The sequence below is a fragment of the Triturus cristatus genome, chromosome 2_2 (genome assembly GCF_964204655.1).
Source record: "Triturus cristatus chromosome 2_2, aTriCri1.1, whole genome shotgun sequence".
Classification (NCBI taxonomy): Eukaryota; Metazoa; Chordata; class Amphibia; order Caudata; family Salamandridae; genus Triturus; species Triturus cristatus.
In genome coordinates, this window is record NC_140582.1 from 840,138,378 (window position 1) to 840,150,605 (window position 12,228).

At 43.4% G+C, this 12,228-nt stretch overlaps 1 protein-coding gene across 6 annotated transcripts in view; it reads left to right on the plus strand.

Annotated features, from left to right (window-relative positions):
- ATP8A1 (ATPase phospholipid transporting 8A1) overlaps positions 1-12,228 on the plus strand; it is a 1,017,459-nt gene that overhangs the window by 625,493 nt on the left and 379,738 nt on the right. The window lies entirely within an intron of this gene.

The window sequence follows — 12,228 nt, forward strand, 5'->3', positions numbered from 1 at the left end:
TCTTGTAAAGTATAGTTTCCTTATTCCATCTGTCAATAAAGCAAGGTATATTTCCCACCATTTGGAAATCTGCTTTTATAAAACGTCTACTGAAAAAAAACACCTTGCCAGCATCATATTTAAATAACTACAGCCCAGTTTTGTTCTTATCCATTCTGGCAAAAATATTGGAAAAGTTAGTCTTTAACCATTTCCAACCATTTGCAGAAACACATGCCATTCTAGATTCCCAACAAGCAGGTTTTAGAGCCAGCACTGCACATAGATGGTCATTGTCTCTGTGTTGGATGATGGTATATGGAAAGCAGACAGGGGCGAGGCAGCAGTCCTTGTCCCTTTAGATCTTTCTACTGCTCTTGATGCCATTGATCATGTTTTACTGGTATCCCATTTGGAGGTACTGGGCTGTGTTCACCAATACCTCATGTGGTTCTCTGTCTTCCTATGAATCAAACTCAGTCTGTTACACTGTCATCTTTTGAATCAGAATCTATAATCATGAAGTGGGGTCCTGTTGGCCCTCATTTTATCTCCTCTGCTATTTAATATGTGCATGTCACCATTAGCTAAACTGCTGGTGGATAATGGGGTTAACTTCTGTATGTATGCAGACGACGGGCAGATACTTTTTGATCTGCATCAGTCTAGGCATTTAAATTCCACCAGTTTTACATCTGTGCTGTAAACAATCCATAATATCCATAACATTTTTTAAATCTGTAACTTTGAAAATGCATGGGGGTGGGTGGGAGCTTTTATACATTCAGAGGGAATACTCTTTTAGAAGTGTTGAGGTTGAAAGTAATTACTTCTTCTGAATGGGATTCCCTCTGATATTCATAAAAGGTAAAATAGAGTTGCATGTTAACCCTAATAAGCATGAGCAGAGCCACACAATTTAACATCTTATGTCAATTAGTCAGCGAAGCCTCGCCCACTAAACTGTCAGTACTGGAGTCAGAGTACAAACAATGTTGTGTTGCAAAGGTATGATCTGACCACAAAGCAGTCGTACAAATATTAGGGATGCTGAGATTTCTGAAATTTGCATATGGCCAGGTCTAAACGGGGGTGGCATGGTGAGCAAAAGAATGATAGATTTAACCCAGATCTCTTGACTGGGGGTGAATGTTTTGATTTGTTCTGCATTCCGTCCATCAATTGTGTGTCTTTTGCTTTCTCGCCCTAAGTGCGCCAGGTATGCCTAGACGTGGGTCCTGGGCTCACAGTGCCACTGGAATCAAGCTATCCTGGCTGAAGAGGGATGAAACCCCGAAACCGGTCCTAGGATGCTTGTTTCCGGTCCAGGGAGGACCTGGATTGGCAGTTCGGGTTGGACTATTCCCATGAGGGACAGGGTCAAGACTGATTTGCATATGGCCAGGTCTAAACTGGGGTGGCATGGTGAGCAAAAGAATGATGGATTTAACCCAGATCTCTTGACAGGGGGTGAATGTTTTGATTTGTTCTGCATTCCGTGCATCAATTGTGTGTCTTTTGAGATTAGAGCAGCAGTAGCTGCTTTTCTCATCCTGGATTGAACCCTAGGTTCATAACAGGTAATATAAGAAATAAGCTATCTGGCTTAGGTCTGTTTAGAGGAAGCTAGACCTGTCCTAACACCACCATAATTCAGAGACAATTCTTGCCCTCATGAATCTTCTTATAATTTTACAAATAGTAATGTAAAGACTTCCATTTCAACCCCAGGCTCCATGCCAGTTCCTTCCTTGCTGGCACCAATGATAGTTCTCCTGACACCGGTAATATTCAATCATGATGCAGGTTTGTGACCCTGAGCGGTTGTTAGACCACATAAGTCCTATGTAATGCTAGGAAAGCAATCAAGGTGCAGCCAGTGTTAATACACCCAGGCTATCAGGCTCAGCTTCTCCTTCGAAGCCAGTACTATTGTTGCATGGATTCTGCACATACACAGAACTATGCGCAGGAAACCAGGACCTCGGTGTATTGTGGTGTACCAAAAACCCACCTCAGTACCTAGAACCCCAATCCGACTACCAATAGTGTCTCATTCGTTCTCCGTACTACAACGAAGCTACCAATGATTAGACAACCTAGAACATGTCACTCCGTTCCTCTCAGGATTAGTGGGAACAAGAACACTCTTTCGTTCAAAACACTCAGACTAGTCCACAACGTGAGTAATCCGAGACACTGTATAGTTTAAAATGTTTATTTTAACTAACGTGCTCTATTATGTAGTACATAAGCTAATACTAGCAGCAAAATGCATAAAAACAATATAATCAGCATTGTTACAATTCTTTAAAATACTAACGGGGATAACATGTTATAATGACAGGGGAAGGAGGACTACAGTGCCTTACCACCCTCCCCGTGCTAAGAAGTAATTTATTATAATAATAGAAGACCTCTGGGCTTTGTCAGGGGGACCCATACCTCAGAATCTAGATGCAAAGGTTTACATCGCCGGACAAGCACAGCTCTTCTGTTCAGGAAAGATTTCTCCAAGTTCCTAAACGTGCATGCTGTGCAATATTAAAAGGCGCTGAAAATCAGTATTGCAGCTGTGTTCTATGTTGTGTCTAATGTGCGTGGGACTGACCAAGGCAGATTAACAGGGATGTTGTTTTCTGACCTTGAACATTATGTGCAGACGAGAAGCACAGAGCAAAGCACAATGTGTGAAAGGCAAGATAGTTCTCTTGTGAAAACGTTCAAGTAAAGTAGTAAAGTATTTACGAAAACAGAGTCCTGTAGGAACGTGTGCAAAAAGCGGCAGAATGGCGGCCAAGCATGTACGAAGTTATGCTAATTTAGCAAGGCCCATTGTTAATCCCATATCTTCCCTACACTATCAGAGTATTGGGCATTCTTTGGCTTGGATTCAGTGTGGTCCAGGACATATCTAATGTTCCTCACTACCCTGATGATGACGAGAATGCAAACACTCTGCTCCCGCATGGTTACACTGATGAAGTGCTGTAGTTAGACTTGCAAAATGTCAGTGGACTAGATGCCTCTCCAGAGACCAAGATTGACTTGCCACCTCGTCCACCAATGGAAGAAAGCTCCTCTTTCACTGTACTAGTGAGAGAGCAGAAGTGCTAGACTTGCAATTGCCTGCTCTGAAAACAGAAGCGCATTTATTGATTGATATTCTTTACAAGGTCCTTCTTCATTTCAGCCACTGTTATTTAACAAGGCCTTATGAACACTGTCTTGGCCGCATGGTCTAAACCATGCTCATCCCTTCCGGTCAGCTTCCTGTGGCTAGATTGTGCACACCAGCCCCTCTTGGCTCTTGCTTTTTGACGTGACACCCAACACCTAAAAGCCTTATGGGGTACATATCCTCATATAAAATCAGTCGTAGTGCCTTTCCTATGAACCCCCAGAAAGGGAATTAAATTGTGTCAAAGTTTTTGGCAAGCAAGTGTTTTCCTCGGCTATCTCAAGTTTAGGGGCTATTGCAGAAGCCTGTCTTAATAACAGCATTAACCGTCCAGCCGGTGGACCAGCAAACTGGGCCCTTTTGGGGTAGGAGGGATAGGTGGTGGCTGAGGCCGTTCACCCCAGTAGGAATACCAATCCTCCAACTCTGCCTCCCTTTTTGCAGTGAACCCAAGCTGCTTTGATTTTCCTTCTCAGACCCTCGATCGGCTGGTGGGGGGAAGGATACATAATTTCCTCCCCAGCTTGAGAGCCGTCACATCAGACTGATGAGTTTTATAAAATGTTCGAAGAAGCAACACCCTTCCTTCCATTTTGTCCCCACCTCTTATTCTGTTGTTGTAGCTCAAGCCTGTTTGGGCATGCACAAAGTGTCATGGATTGCTTGCTCCTTTGCTTGTTCACCAGGGTTTCTTCCTATTCTTCATATCCCTATTAACAATGTTCTTGTGTTAGTACTCAAATATGTTCATAACAGATGATATCCGTGGCTTCCCTTTTCGGGTTTTATGGGTTTCTGTTCACCTACCAGGATTGCTGTTTCCTGCTGTTGCATTCATCCTGCCCGCAAGTTCCTGTTATGACTTGTGATGTCCTTTGATTCCATCCCTGGTATGAATGTTTTTATTCTCCTGCCTTTTATGGTTACCTATGGTGAGAGAGTGCACCACACCACTGCTGGTTGGTCCTTGCAATCTGCTTATTCATTCTCCCCACACCCTAACGACTTTCTAAATCTGGTCTGTGGTGTAATTCTGAGGACATGTTGGCCTTTCTCTACTCTCCAATAGTAGACTGGACAGCTGTAGCTAAAGGCTGCTGTAGTCTACTGTGGTGTTGTTAAGGAGGGCCGTGCGGAGTCTAGCAGCCGTACCTGTTGGTGTTTCTAATTCAGCCTTAGTTTAGTCCCGTTGCCTTCATTCTTAGTAGATGCCTGACAATTACAGGCAGGTGATCTTCAGTGGTTTCACTCCTCTGCATGCCATCCACCTCACTATGGGTGGGGGTATGGTGTATTGGACCTGCACTGCTTGATACATTCCTGTTCTGAGTTAGATGGAAGCTTCTGTTGGTGTGAGATGGGGCACCCTTGATTGATGCTTCTACATTTTGGGCACATTAAACAAGTTAATTTCTTCTCACCAGATGCCCTTGTGTTCTGGCTTTGGTAACTTAGTTCTCCCCGGGTTCTATTATTTTCTGTTGAATAGCATCTGCTGATGTTTCTGTAATTATGAATGCTTTATCCTGTGAGGTTTGCAACTTTTTTGATCCAGTGCATCTTCCTTTACCTGTATGACCAGTGGATGCCCAATTTTTGGGTGTACCATGGCGGGAGTGTTCGTCTTGGTCCTGCTCAAGGTGACTGCACTTTTACAGGCTCTGCTTGCATGTAGGGAACCCCCCTATACCACTAGCCTCTGGTGAATGGTTCAGTTTTTAGCTCCTTGCTGTGCTAACCACTATGTGGGGACTCCATCTGTCACCTTTCCTTTTCCTTTCAGTAGTAACCTTTTCTTTTGTCCTTCGTTCAGTTGATGCTTTTTTTTCTGTTTGTCCTTGAATAGCTAGGACGTTGTGTGGTTGCCTCCTTCCATCTAGTATGGCGATTGTTCTTGTGTTCCTTAGTATCTGGAAGTGGTGTCTGTATTTAGATTGTTTTTATTTTTCCTTCCCTTTGTTCTTATTGGTGGTTGGAGTCTGTAAAGTGACACCTGTCCTTCACCTTTGGTAGCTTTTGTCACTATTTTGTTGATGTTGCTCTTTTATTATATACCGGACTAGTTGGTTCTGCAGTATTGGGCATTACTGTCCTATCCAGGCATTCTATTATTTTCTTTTGTGCATTTCTGTGTTCAGGTTGTTAGCCTGTGGTCAGGGGAGGTTAGGGGAAGGTCTCTCGGGTGAGGCTTCAGTCTTGTTTTGGTGATGATGTGGTTTAGGATGCTACCTATCTATCATTGCTGTGTGCTTCAGGATACACTTCCTTTCTGTCAGTGCCTAGTATTGGAAGGTTTGGCTTGATTGTCTTGGGGGCTGGACCTTTTGGTTTGATTGTGTGGCTGTGCTTGTGTAGTCCATTTTGGACAGGAGGAATCTGCAGTTAGAAGTATCCATCAGAAGAAAAAGTTACCTTCTGTAATGATATTTCTAGCAGATTATCCGCAGATTCCTTACCAGCCTGCCCAACTCCCACCTCCACCCTGAGGAGTGGTTACAGTGATTGATAATGCTGTACAGGGTTGGTTTTGTGCACTGCATTTCTTTGAATTAGTCAGGCTCTTCTCCGCTTCTTAGTATATGCAGGGAGAAAAGGATGAGAACTGAGATCAGAGCACCCTGCAGCACAATATATGGTGTTGTCGTGTCACCCCCTGGGAGGTGTTCGATCAGACTTGACAGCATGGTGTCATCTGCCGGTGTGGGAGAGCTACTGAAAGTTTTTTCCAGATCCAGTCTGGTATTTGGATTAGATTCATAAGGTGAGACATCTGCAGGTAGATATCATCCAGGATGGTGTTGACTCTTCCCAGATAAATTTTAAGATCACAATTACAGGAAGAATCCACCTCCTCTATCCATCACAGTTACTCTTTTTATTGGACATCTTCCCTCACGAAGGACTGTGAATAATCTTCCAGAGCCAATCAGTTTTTTCAGTGTTCTTCATATATTGGAACTAGGGAGGTTAACCCACACCTCGAAGTTAAATAGTCCAAGGTTGATTTTGAAAAATTGTGCCAATTAGTTTCCTTTTACGTTTACTTGCGTTCTGTTAATGTTCTCGCTAGTACAGGACAGCGGATATGTTTCATCCCACACTTAGGAACATCTTCAAGACTATGAAATATACAGTGTCATTTCATTTGTATACATCTTATGACATCAGGACAATGTCACTGTATAAAAACACCATTTATTTTGCATGTAAGGTGGTTATGTGAAGAACATTCCCTTTATTACAATAGAACCTTTGTCTGAGAGTGCCCATGTACATATACCCCTCATCTCTTCATAGTGTTCTCCATATATGTGAACACTTGAGATATGTGCAGTGTAGCCAATGGGATACCACACATGGTTGCTACGGACATTGTGCTTTAGTTGATTATCATGGATGAGACATCCATTTCATCTCTGTAGACTTAAGAAAATAGGTTTTCTCTTGGGTACATCTAACCACAGATTACTCCCATTAGTGTAGTCCCAGTTGCCAGACTGGATGTGGAGTTTGTTTATGAGATTGCTCAGTGCACTGTGTCGTCATGAGGCTCTGTGTTCTCTAAAACCACCTCAGACGTGAATCACTCCTATGTGTTGACATCCATTTCTTAATTTCACCATCTTCAGACATGGATCAGGAGCTCCTCTCCCATTTTGTTACTTTTCAGGCGATTTCTAAATCTCTCAGTGTGCTAGAGAACTATGTCCCCCACCAAACAGATTTCAAGCCATGCTGTGACTGCAGGAAGCAGATGCTGGTAATGGGGCTGCCATCTGTGTGGCTTTGGTGTCGGGTCTTGGAACCCGACTCCAAGTTGTGTGATAAATGCTCCCTCATGCTCCTGAAGGCAGTTCGAGACCGGAAGGTGAAGTTTTATGTCTACAAGCACAAGAAGTTACGCCCTTCGCTTAGGGCCTGGACTCTGTTCTGAGGCCGCTTCCATGACCGTTCAACTTCATGCTGGAAGTCCTCTGGTAAACCAAAGTTCAAATGCAAACATAAGAAAGCGAAGCAGGATTTAAACCCATCCTGCCACTCTGACTCCAAAGAGAAGGCGCAAGGTCATCACATTGCCAAGCACAATCCTTCGGATACCGATGTGCTCCAAATTTCCTGGGCTGTCGTCGACCCCAAAGTAGATTGAGGCCTTCAAAGGGGGCATATTGCGAATTTTGAGTACGCTTCTGGCTCATCTTCAGGCTCCTTGGAACCACAGGTGTCTCCAGTTGAGTTACCACTTGTGGGTCTCTCCCCAGTGCGGTCTGTCCACTGGGGACCTATTACCAGGCCTGAACCAAAACTGGTACAGGCTTCTACTTCCACCTGATGATACATGCTGGTTCCTTCTACAAAGTTGTCGGTATCGATGCCACCGGCGCCGCTGAAAGTTTGTCCAGTGCCGATGACAATTTTAGACTCTGAAACGATTTCAGGTCAAGCCCAACTGATGCTGTGCTGCAAAATCATGAAAACACAGCCAGTCATCATGCAGCATGAATGTACCTCTGTCACTTCGCAACCACCAGCAGAGGCTCCATTATCTGTTTGATTGTGATCTGATCCTATGTCAGACCGGGGCATGCAGGATGTTAATGTGAAGATGGCTTCCCCTCCCTCATTATGCAGATAATGCCTTATATATTTTTTTTGCAGAATGTTAGTGGGCTTGATACCTATTCTGAGACAGAGCTTGACTTGCTACTTGAGCCATCAACAGATGAGAGTGCCTCATTAGCAAGGGTAGATCAGAGGACAGCTACCGTCTATCGAGACTAAAAGTTCTTACAGAAATTCTGAAGCCTGCGCCATCGACTTTTGAGCCCTTACTTCCTTTTAATGATGCCCACACAAGGACTTTGATGGCTACTTGGGCGAAGCCTTATTCTTGCCCCCCGGTAACTTGCAAGATTGCCAACTGATAGGCATATTGAAGGAAATTCGCCAATTTCTCCTAGAATATTACAATCATCCCCAAGTGAAAAATTCCATCCTTATTTGGGGAGGAGATTTCAATCTATCACTATGTGAGAAAAATAACTTCACTTGTGGCTTTACGGACCACAAAGAAAATACCACCACTCATTTTTCTCACTCTCTTAAAGGTTCGCTTATGAATGAAACCATGTCTTTGCTCCAACTGACCTTTTCTAACGAGTTATTAACACCCACCGTCAAATTAAGCCCCACATACAACGGCAGAGGAGCCTCGACCTGTATAGACTTCATACTTATGGCATATACGGCCGTCAACTCAATTACCAACTTTATCACTCACGACTGCGCCTATAGCGACCATTTCCATCATGTTGGAATTAACGGGTTCCACAAAACACGTAAAAAATTCCCTACAACAAGAAAATCTGACGATGAATAGACCAAATGGCTACGCCTTAAAATGGTCATGTATCGATCCAGAAAAAACCCTGGAAAAGATCATAGAAGGGAATATGGCAGCATTCACAATATGTCTGGCGGAGACTTCCTCACCCCACGAGATCGTAGCAAATTTTAAAATCATAATCACTGAGATCAATAAGGCTCTGACTATTTTTCCTAAAACGAAAAGACAACTGAAAGACAGTTGGTTCAATTCTTCTTGCTCCAAGGCACATCAAGCACTCAAACTTGCTTTAAAGAAAGTCCCCAGAGATAGAGTAGAGGTTACTCAACGGAGAAAACTCTACAACAAGACTCTTACGAATCGTAGGAAAGAACTAAAAGAAGAGCACTGGATTGCTCTACACAAGAGTTGCAAATTAAAGGACTCCTCAGTTTTCTGGGAGGTCATAAACTCTTCATTTCTTTCAGGCTCAAAAGAACATGGTACCATAGAGGTCACTATTACCGAGAATGAATGGACCAATTATTTTTCACACATGTACAGTCTCACAGACCCACCCTTGCCACTCCCAGGTCCCGCCGAACAGGCCACTTCAATCCCAAGCGATGCCTCTCACTCTCTCCCTTTAGAATTCAGTTTGGCAGATATAAAATCAGCCTTCAAAGCTAGCCGGGGAGGGAAGGCTCCTGGCCCAGATGGGGTCCCTGTGGATTTATTTAAATCTAACATTGATCTAGTGGCCCCCCTCCTACACAGAGTCCTGGAAGCAACTAGTGAGGCTGGACCCATGGACTCTTGGTCGGAGTCCATCCTGGTTCCGATTTTTACAAAGGGGGACCGCAACAACCCGATTTATCGACCCATCTCATTACTCGATTCATTAGGTAAAATGGTGGGTCGTATTTTACTCGAACGACTGCAATGTTGGACGGAGGAGAATAACATCATTTCCGACCTCCAATACGGTTTTAGGGAGGGTCTGGGCACTATTGAGCAGGTTCTTAACTTGGTCCTAATAAGAGGAAAATACGTAAACGCAAAGGGAGGCAGATTATGCATGGCATATGTCGACCTCTCTGCAACGTTTGACTGCGTTTCTCCCAAAAAATGATGGACCATCTTGTTGGACATAGGGGTGGATAAGAGCCTGGTCAATTATATTAGAGAACTTTATTCAAACGCCACTGCAAGAGTCCGGTTCGGCACAGGGTGCCAGCTATCCACATCGTTCAGGATGGAGCGGGGAGTTAGACCGGGCTGTGTCCTGGCTCCCTTCCTTTTTACCATATATACCAACGGCCTAGAGGCAGCTATGTTGGAGGGGAGTCAGGACCTACCACAGATTAATAATCGCCCAATTCCCGCACTACTATACGCGGACGATGCGGTTATTCTTGCTCGCACCCCACTAGAATTACAACGCTCCCTTAACCGCTATTATAAATTTATGTCCAACTTAGATCTAAAAATTAACACAAAAAAGACCTTTACAATGACCTCTGGAAAAAAATCATTAAAGGGTCATGGTACCTACATCACAAACACCAAGATTGATTATACTACAACTTACCCCTACCTAGGAGTGGTGATAGATGAAAAGGGGACTTGGACAAGGGCAATTGAGGCCAGAAAACTCCACTTTTTGAAAGCAACGATGGCTCTAGTTACCTTCACTCAGAGACTTGGAAAGAGAACCCCTAAAGAGATCCTTGAAGTCTTCCGTCCAAAGTGCATTACCACCGCCACCTATGGCGCGGGCATATGGGGATACGCTGAAGTGGACTCCATTCAAAAAATTGAAAATAGCTTTCTTGGATACCTACTAGCAGTCCCTCAATCTTCATCTACTTATTGCTGCCACCAAGAACTGGGTCTGCCATATATTTCCGACATCATTCGAATGCAACCAATTCTGCTGTGGCATCGCATTTGGACATCTGACAAGTTGCTTTTCACCCAAGCAATCATTAAGGACTGTAAAAAACTAGAATACTCCCAAAAAATCTCCTGGTTACATTACGTACAGAGATTTCTTATTGACCTGGGCCATCCAAATTTCTACTCAGCTCCCCAGGACATGGCAACGATTTCACGTAAGCTATTAAAGGCTGAGTGTCTAAAACATCTAGGCGATCTTCGTTTGGCTGATGAAGCCAATAAACCTTCCGTCCAGCATTCCATACATATTCAAACCTCATGCAATATCGAGCCCTACCTAACCCTAAATTTGCCAACTTATGATGTCTTCTTACTCACTAGATTTAGACTCAATATCCTTCATCGCTTTATCACTTTCCCTAACATTAATGACTGGTCAAAGGAGCTTTCTTGTTGCCCTTGTGATGATACTTCCATACAGTCTCTGCTACACGTTACTTTCGTATGCAAATTTTATCATGAACCTAGAAAACTGTGGTTGAAACCTCTTTTGCAACAAATGGCCCTACGTGAATGCCGCCCGGCCTTGCTGGCACTACAAATGTTGGACTCTCTCTTGATATCTTTCAATATTGCAAAAATTTTAAAATACTGCATTAAATTTATAATCACAACTCTTGATTCCATGACTGCCAGTAGTATTTTAACTAATCTATAAAAATCTGTTTTAAAACTATCTTCTTACTTGAAACTTTAAATGAACTATGCATATAAGGTATTTATAAATGCACCTTTTCTGCTATTTTGCACCTGACATTTTCCGTTTATACATTCCCAAATAGAATCAATGGTCTTTAAGAAAATGTCCGTTTGTTAGAAATCTGAGTGCTATATCTTTATTGTGTAAACTTTCATTTTTTAATCATGTGTACTTGTATCTTGCATTTATGGTTTTGCCATGCATTCCGAATAAAGCTTTTATTGATTTGATTTGATTTGCCCCCGGTGAATAGACTGATTGACATACATCACAGACCGGCACCTGGTGACCCACAATTTCTCACCAAGCACCCCACCCCAGAAAATCTTATTCTACAGCCCTCAGCTACTACAGTGAATCCAAACTCATTTCCAACCACTTCTCTGAATCCAAGAGGATTAATGCTTTTGGCAACCACATGTTTTCTTCCGCCATTGTAGCACTGCGATCCGCAAGTGCAGTTTTTCTGCTGGGCCATGACATACACCCTTTGGAATATAGCCAGTAAGATCTTGCCATCAGTCTTGGAAGATCTTGGGGTCTTCCTAGCCTAGACAATATATGATGGATATGCTATCCGTGCAGACCTGAATACTATGGATTGCCTGGTTAGCAGTACCTGTGTTGTCCTTTGTAGACATGCGTGGATGCAATTCACAGGATTTTCCGATGATTTATAGACCTCTCTAATAGATATCGCCTTTGATGGGTGCTGCTTCTTCGCATACAAAGTGGACTCTGTGTTGGAACACTTTGAAGACAGCAGAGCTATAGCACGCAACTGCTCATGACTTCAGTCAAACAGTTTCCTCATCATCAAGAAGTGTAAAGTCTATTCCAGAGGACTGAAGTATAGACAAAAAAAACCTTCACAAACAGTGATGCAGCAGACCTCCCAGTCATTTTGAGGATGAAAGTGGGTCTGGCAGGCAATGTGCTGACCAGCAGGGGCATCAGTTTTCTAATTCTTCCTCCCCTGCTACAAAGGCCTACAAACCACTTTATTTTGCTCATAATGAGGCATACTCAATCAGTGCTGGACAGGATCCCACATTTCCTCAGAGGTTGGTGATCCATCTCATCTAA